The sequence below is a fragment of the Arachis ipaensis genome, chromosome B05 (genome assembly GCF_000816755.2).
Source record: "Arachis ipaensis cultivar K30076 chromosome B05, Araip1.1, whole genome shotgun sequence".
Taxonomy (NCBI): Eukaryota; Viridiplantae; Streptophyta; class Magnoliopsida; order Fabales; family Fabaceae; genus Arachis; species Arachis ipaensis.
The window spans coordinates 131,023,683-131,033,019 of record NC_029789.2 but is presented as its reverse complement, the minus strand read 5'-3'; the positions used below and the strand labels follow the sequence as shown (position 1 = coordinate 131,033,019).

Sequence of the window (9,337 nt, the reverse complement as noted above, 5' to 3'; positions counted from 1 at the left end):
TAATTTATATAAATATATGACTTTTACAGGTATTTGCAAGGGATTATTCGCGTTTTAATTTGGAGATAAATGGGAACTCGTGAAATCCTCACGACCTGCCACGCAAAAATGGATGGGGACTAGAGGTGACAAACGGGTCAAAACCCGTCGGGCTGGCCCACATAACCTGCCAAAAAAGACGGATTGGGTTGGAAATTTGAAACCGCCAAACTTAAAAAGCCCGCCTACCCCGCACCGCCTGATTCATGGACTTTGGTGGGACGGGGCTGGGGCCAGACAGGCTTCCCTGCTGGGCCAAGCTTTTATTTTGTCAGGACTATTTATTTATAAATTTCTATGATGTTATTGATCTACAGGAGGATGAAGATGATAATTGAAGATGTTCTAAATTTTATTTTGGATTATGTTTTATGTTTGATTGATTATAAATTTGAAGATGTTTAATTATATAGTTTGGACAATATTTATTTTCTTTTGGACAATATTAGTTTTATTATTTTGTTTCAAAAAATTTGTTTTATAATTATGTTTATTACATATTTATAATTATAAAGACTTTAATGTGTGTGAATTTAAAAATTATAATTTTTTTATGTTTTTAGAAATTATAAATTTATTGAAATTATTGTGAAATTATATATTATTTAATATTTAATGAGGCCAGCCCACTAGATGGGGTTTTTGGTGGGACAAGGCGGGCTTTCCGGTTTGCCTCCCCTGATGGGACACGGACATAAGTACCCGCCCATGGAACCTATTAAATATACGCAAATATAAAATTATTAATTTATCCTAATTTATATATACATAAATCCATTTCTTAAATTTAGTAACCCTAATTTCTGCCTCCAATTCGAATTCTTCCTTTTTCTTCTAGACTCATTCTCAGTCTCGATTCTCTCTCTCTCTAACTCACTTTCTCTACCTCTCAAGTCCATCACTATGTCGCTCAGTATCATCCCAAAAATGTTATGTTATGTTATTATGTTGAAATATATTTTTATATTATCTCCTTTTGAAATGTTATTTCTCATAACGAATATTTATAAATTGTGTTGAATTATATTGAATTTATTATTTTATGATTATTATATTATGTATTTTTGTGTTAATTTTTTCAAAAGTTTTCAAAGAATATTCGTAGATATCTGAGGAGATCTGCGTTCCCTAAGGGATAATTAAACAGGAACTTGCAATAATGGAGAAGGATCGGGAGCATTTTTTTTTAAATAGGAGTGAAGGATGGGAAGGGGGCTTCTCACGCTCCCTTGAATACTCATTACCATATCTAACTAGCAACGGAGATCCAAACTGAGCCGATCTAAGAGGGGACGCATGGACTTCATCTGCATTGGGCCTTTAAGGTAATGAACCTAAATTAAATTTGGGACCCTAACAATAGATTTTAGTTGATCTTACTTGAGTTGAGGTTTTATTAGGTCCAAATATATCTTGAATTAATATTTTGAGTCATTGTTATAACAAATACTATACTATTTAATATTATAACACTTAGTATATGTAAAAGTTGGATATATTTACAAGACATTTTTTAATTCAAATTAAAAAAAATTAATTATCTTTTTTTTAGTTTTAAATATTATTTTTTAATGTAACAAAAAAGTGAAAATAACAATAATCACTCACATAATTAAAATAGATAATCTTAATATATACATGACATTATATATATCAAGGATTATTATATATGATATATAATTTATTGAACAATTTTTTCATCTTAATATTTAATAAATTTAACATACAAAATATTATTTAACATACAAAAGAAGTAACTTAAGTCATCATCTAGGACAATAAATATAATAGTGCAAATACTTATTTATTTATTAATAATGAAAAAATATGTAAATAGTATAAATTGATATTTTTTAGTATAAAAGTAATAATAAAGGTTATTAATTAAGTTAATTACATAATTAAAAAATTATGAAGAATTTTTTAAATAATAATAAAAAATAAGATCATTATTTTCACATATTACAAAGTTTATGAAAAAATTTTTAGATAATAAATCAATCCTCAATAGATTATACATTAATTCTATCAAAAAAATAAATAATCAATACATTAGATATTATTATTTATATACTAATATAATATATATTATCGATTATTAAGTTTAACATTAATTTTTAATCCAATTTTTGGTAATTAAAATTTAAATGATTGAAATTATTAAATGTTGAATATTTTGTATCTAACCAATTTATTTTTTTATTGAAATTAAAAAAAGATGAGTTGTTAACCAATTTTAAATTTAAATTTTATCTCACTAACCAAAATTAATTTTAAAATAAGAAATTACTTTATACATCGTATATATTGTAGGATAGTATGGTCATTTGCTATTTTTTAATGGTAAATATTGCCAAATAAAATGGTGTAAGAAATTAGAAGAAAATGTATTTACAAGTTTAGGAAATATTAATTTATCTTCAATGGAATAAATTATATATTGAATAACAAAGGTTGTTATTGGTTTCTCTTCACATTAACTAATACTCAATGATGGTGTTTTGGTACACCATATTACAAAGAAATATTAATCGATCTAATAACTTTTGTAATGACATAAGTTTATAAATTTGAAAATTTAAAAATCATTTTATAAAATGTGAAGCTTTAACAAGTAACAATGTTGATCATATTATTTTGACTTCAAGAATGAATATGATAATAACAAATAAAATTGTCCCAGGTAAATTTTAACAAAGACAAAAATTCATAAGTATTGCTATTAATGAAAAATTAATCTATTTTAAAGACAAATATAATTTTTTTCTACGGATTTCTTAACTCGACAAGTTGAGGACTAATCCACCACATATTGATACTCTATTTATCGCTAACTAATGGATTGTTATATATCCAAGACGAGATTTGAACTCCAAATACTTGCTTAAATAGACAAATAAAATGATCATTCAACTAATTCAAATTGATTAAAACAAATATTAATTATTTTTAATATTTTTAAGTTATAAAATATTTATAATAATATTTATTACATATATTTTTCATTTAAATTTTAATAAAAATTTTTTATATAATTTTATATATTATCCCGTATAGAGTACGGGAACATACACTAGTAGAATTTAAAACAGCATAGAGTACGAGGGTGTCACAAATAGTTATCCTCTGGTATGATCCGCTTTGTGACATGATAATGTGAGTGATGATACGATGCAGCAGAGCCCTAACAGGTCCTAGGACCTTGTGTGTGGAAGTAGCACCATTCATAGAAGAAAAATTTTCACAAATTCGAGCTAGAGCATCTTGATAATTAACATAACAAATAGTAATATTTTTTAAGAAATAAGAGACGTTAAAATTTTTTTTTATCAAATTTTGTTTTCTTATTCTAAATTCAATAGTAATGCTCAAAATGATATTGAATAATTTTATACAACCTACTTAACAACATTTTATAAAAAATGAGATTATTTTAAAAATTTTTTCAAATTTAATTATAAATATAACGACTTAGTTTCATAAATTATTATTGACTACAACTTAAAAATATCAAGATCTTAAGATATATTATTTAATTTCTTTTTTCTTCATGGTATCCCCTAACTCGATAGGTTAAGAACTAATTCATCGCGAGTCAAAACTCCATTTAAGAGCTCGTCATTGGCCAATGGATTGCTACATGCACCAAGCGTACTTCAAATCCTGACACTTGCTTAAGCGGATTAGTGAGCTAACTATTAGACTAACCTAAGTTGGTTTATATTTTTTAATCTTTTGTATACGATATAATATAATTATTGACTTGAAATACATTTTATAGATTATATTTTATTAATTTTTTGCCGTATGACATTTTTATTATATTTTGTATTTGTTTGCCCCTCTCCTATAAAATTCCTTGTTCCAAAATGTGTATATTGCCTTCCATACTCAATATATAAGAGCTCAGGTTCTGGATCAAGTCTTCATTCTCTAAAAGCTTAAAGCATTACCTTCTCAAAGCTTTATCCTTTACAAGTTTTATGATTAAGTTTCATTATCTACAAGTTTTGCAGGCTATATAGCTTCCATATTTTGCATTCCATATACAGGATATTTATACTCGCTAATATACATGTAATATTTACTTTTTTGCAGCTATACTCACTTATTTTCTTATTCTCAATTAAGCTTTGACCACCACCATGAAAGAGTTGTTGAAAAAAAAAAAAACTCTCAAGATAACACGATCTTATCAAGTGTAAAAACGACAAAATTTAGAAAATCCGTTCTCCTTCTTTTAGCTTTGATTTCATCCAAATTTTCTTTTGGAGATCTAATAATAACAATTATTCTTCTTAGGCATTCTATTCATTTTCGTCACCAAAATTGCTAAAGCCTCCTTAAACAATGAAGCCTCCTTAGACAATGAAGTAGCAGAGCATGAAAAGAAGAAAGCGTCATATTCTAGGAGCCCAAACTATGTGATTGAATAAATCCTCCTCCATCCGTTGCGGGTCGAAAACTCCTTCCCCTTCTTCAAACTCTGATCCATATTTTTCGTAGAGAAATCTCTGATCAACGATAAAACAAGATCTATTTTAAATCATATTTAAGGAATTTCTTTGTTCGGACCGAAGAAACAATGTTACTCGATCATTATCAAACTGACTGCAACCTTTTTTTGTCTATGAGGATCCCACCAGAGCGCCTTCTACTTCTAATAGGCCATGAACTAGATCAGAATCATTCTCAACGAGTTCATAAGAAGTGATCCCATTTTTTTCATCAAGTCCGGGCAGAGACCAAAGGTCTTGAGCGACCGATCTAGTAGAACAACTCAAAAGATGAAGTATCGTTAATTCCTTCGTGCTCGTTCCAATTCAAAGTATCATTTGTACAAATAAGAATCCCCCTCAACAATTTGGATTTGGCCCCTGAAATGCTACCTCTTGTAGCATTCAGTTGCAAAGAACTGTGCCTACCAAAACATGTCAATGATAGTACTTAGTAGAATAGTTCCACTGAGAGGTTCTTGAAAGAAAAATGATAGTCCGTGTGTGCAATTTTGATGCAGTCTGGTTAAAGCTTGAATCCAAAAACAATGTCTAAAGTGAAAAGATATTTGAATCAGCCCTTATATATATATATCTTGTAATGTAACCTTCCAAAGAATTATAGAAATGACATTGTTTTCAGCAATTTTTCTTAACAGAGTTTTGAGTAAAAGTAAGAAGAAAATAATAATCAAAGATTAAATTTCTTATGCAATTATGCATTTATCAGATTAAATTGACTACATTTTACCCATTTGATATGGTTCATTCCCACACATTGCAGTTCATAACTTTTCAACATCAACAATGTATTGGTCTTATCTTAGTTATTGATACATATTCCATGATTGAGCCTTCTCATGCTTACATTGTCTCTGGTTTGTGGCACTTGAGAACCACCGATTTGCTTCTGCAATGGTTTCAACACCAGCATTAAAATAAACCATGATTATACCCTTCACAAGATCAAATGAATATTTCCTGTACTTATTTGTGAAAAAGGAAATTTTAATCAAAGTCAGTCTAAAAATTGATTTATGCAGTATGCACCACAAAATAATAGTATATGAACAACCTAATTTAATAATGCTAAGATTAATTCCTCAATGTATATCGCAACATCAAACATATTCTATCTTGTTTGAGATGAATTAATTTATGTTTACTAATGCAGTCTGAAGAGCGATTTTTTGTGAAAGCAACTATTAGTCACTTCCATCTAAAACTGATTTTGAAGCTTAAAATCCAATGAGTATGGGTTCAACTAGAAACCAAATAAGCTTAGAAAATATTAATTCGAGTGTCTCAATTTATTAAGAAGGAGACGAATTGAAATCCAAGTAGAAAGAAAATTCATACGGGAGAAGTTCAATTTTTGTCTGCCCCATGCTGCAACTTAACATGCTTCAGTGCACCTAGAAATCAGTAAGGTAGATCGGTATTACTCGTGGAACAAAGATGAAATCCATGTCAAGAATCCAAAATACTCAACCACCAATACAGGGTCAAAATCAGTTAGATAAAATAAGTTAATCAGCAACGAGGCTATATCATAGTTCAACTTTTGATCCCAAAAGAAATTGTACTAACATTCAAAGATATTCTAAAAAAATGCAACCTCAAATTGTACAATATTGTTTCACTATTAGTTCTTTATTCTAACCTCAGCCATCACAATGCAAAGTAGATTTAGAAAAACCAAAGAAATAGGTGTAAAAACAATTGTACTTGGAGTTAGAATCACCAGATCTTTTAAGACAGGTGTAGCTGATAACAAACAACAAAACTCCAAACCATGTTTTAATAATAAAAGCTTTTCCAACATGTTTAAACAATGTCAATGCAATAATCCCTATATAGGATTTCAACAAGTAATGAAACAGTTCAACTACACATTAAAAGAAAATCTCTGTGATGAGCTATTTCATATGTACATATTTTCCGTTGATTAAGTTTCTAAGAATTACAGCCGAGTAACACTAACTATGAAAATGACCAAAGGTTTAAGATACTTCATATTTAAACCATAACCCAAATTCACATTGTGTGATAACATACTTTAATATACAGATTTCTTCAGCTGTCATCAGATTGTAAAAAATATCAAAACGTCAAAAACGGTTAACAAAAAAGTGGGGTCATGCATTTAGCAGATGAATTTGTTTTGAAGATAGCAGTGAAAATCATATACCTATGCCATTAATCTTAGGCTCTTGGCACTACATATCTTTTCCTAGGAAATTCAGTCAAATAAAGCACAGTTGCTCATCACACCAATCATGAGTTCTAGGTTACTATCAAGAAATCTTAAGCACTAACAAATCAGTTACAACAAAAAATATCTACCAAAACAGGATGCATTATAGCCATGGCAACAAACAGAGACTCAAAAGTCATCCAATAACAAAAGTTCAAAATCCATTCATAATAATGAGATAACCAAAACCGCTGCTATTGAGTTCATGATAATTCCCAAATCCTCCAATCCAATTGCCACAAAATTTACGAAGTTTTGTAATAATTTCAACAATAATAGAAAAATTATTAATTTGAGTTGATGTATCTTACCTTCTATAAACCATTCAATAAGCCTCTAGCAATCATTTCTCAAAAGACAATAAATATGGGGGAGTTTACTTTAAATATGGGGGAAATAAAAAGATCGAAAGACAATAAGAGTGCAGGGAAGCTTCACAACTAACAAGGATTCTCTTTGAATGATGAAAATCACAACCGAAGAGCAGAGAGTGGAAGAAAATTAGGGATTTGACGAACAGAAACCCTAAACCTTGTTGCATACAACATTGTTGATTCCTTCCGAATTCTGAATAACAGCCACCTCCCAACTAAGAGAAATTTGCTACTGCGTTTACATGTCTAGATTTTTATTAATTTATGAAAAATGCTAGTTGTGCTCTAATTTTTAGTCTTAATTAACTTTTTAATTTAAATAATATTATTTAATTAAATTTTAATTAAAATATATTTTTAGTTTGTACATAAATATATTATTAACTAAAATTAATTTAAATTTTTTTCTATTCATTCCATAAAATAATTACTTTATTATTCTAAATCTAAAAAGATTTTGTAATATCTATTTAATATTATTTAATTGATTGATTATTAAATATTTGTTAGTTATATTTTTCACATTTTTTATATTTTTACGTTTTAAAGTACGAAAATAAAAGTATATGCGAGTTACTTAATCACTTAATCTTCTAAATATTTAGTTTACGATTTTAAAATAGGAAATTCACAATAAAAATAATTAATGATTATGTAAAAGGAAAAAAATTATTGCGGAAATAAAAATTCACTTTTGTTCCCATACTTGCCTCCAAGTGTTAGAGATTTTTATGTTGATAGTTTAAGATTAAAACCACCAAGTCTATAATTTTCAACAATTTTTTTTATTATTAATTGAATTTTTTCATTACTTATTTGAACATTAACGCTTTTAAAATTATTAAAATGTATGTTTGTAAAAATTAATTTTTTTAACTGTAACACATCTAAAATTGTTAAGTTATACAGAAAATATTTTTAAAACACATCCAAAATTATAAATCTAAAATTTAAATTTAAACATTAAGCATAAAATTAATTTTTTTATATTTTATTCGATAAAATCTTATCTCATATTTCTTTTTTTTTAGTAGTTAAATTTTTTCGTTACTTATTTGAATATGAACGCTTTTAAAATTATTAAAATATATATTCGTATAAGTTTTTTTATTATTAGTTGGATTTTATTGTTACTTATTTGAACATTAACACTTTTAAAATTATTAAAATGTATGTTTGTAAAAATTTGGTTATTTTTTCAATTATTACACATCTACAATTATTGACTTATATACAAAATATGTTTAAAATACATCCAAAATCATAAATCTAAAATATAATGATAAACGTTAAAAATTCAATTTTACTGAATTTAATTTTTGGATGTGTATTTAAATGATAATCTGTTAATAATTAAAAATATTAAAACTGAAACAGAAATGTTAAATTTTAAATTTCAGTTTTATTTAGTTTGTGTTTTGGATGTGTACTTAATTTTAAAAAGATACTAAATCTACTTAGATGTGTTTGTTTTAATTTTTTTAAATTATTACAATAAAAGACTGAATAAAGGATTACTTTTAATTTTTAAATGATACTTAGTCATTATGTTTCTTTATTTTGAGGGTATTACTTTTTATAAACTCAATTCCGCTAAGAAACCAAGAGATTTAGCCAACAACAAACCAACAAACATTTTTGAACTGTATTCTATACTAATTAATTGTTATTAATTAATGATTATTTAAATTTTATTTTTTAAAAAATATAAAATTAATGATTATTAATTACCTCTTCTTACTCTAATCCACCTTTTACCATTTATTACACAAATCCTAATTTCTCTTTTCAAAAAAACTTTGAAACTCAAAAAAAAATAAATACATAAGATAAAAAATCATCTAAATCCTAAGAAAAAGAAAAACGTTTGTTGGCTTGTTATTAGCTAGACCCATGTTGGTTCTCTAGAGGAATTGAGCACAATAATTATGTGCTTATTCGATGCGCCACATTTATATAGACTATTAGATTTTATTAGATAAAAATAAAAGACTAATATAAAAAAAGAGCATTGGTGAATTTTAATAAATACAGAATATCCTAGTACATAAATAAATGTTTTAAATGATAATACTTTAATACACAATACTTTAAATGACAACAGAATCTTTTATTCTTAAATAATTAAATATAAAATATATAAATACAAAAAATATGAGTATTTTTTATTT

General features: G+C 26.7%; 1 long non-coding RNA gene across 2 annotated transcripts; it reads right to left on the bottom strand.

Moving 5' to 3' along the window:
- LOC107644172 lies at positions 4,256-7,271 on the bottom strand. Of its 2 annotated transcripts, XR_002347196.1 has the most exons (3): positions 5,895-7,271; positions 4,658-5,445; positions 4,256-4,553 (listed from the first exon to the last, which is right to left on the bottom strand). It is a non-coding gene; the product is annotated as an uncharacterized LOC107644172 (long non-coding RNA). The 2 variants fall into 2 exon arrangements; XR_001621236.2 differs by having other exon boundaries at positions 4,256-5,445.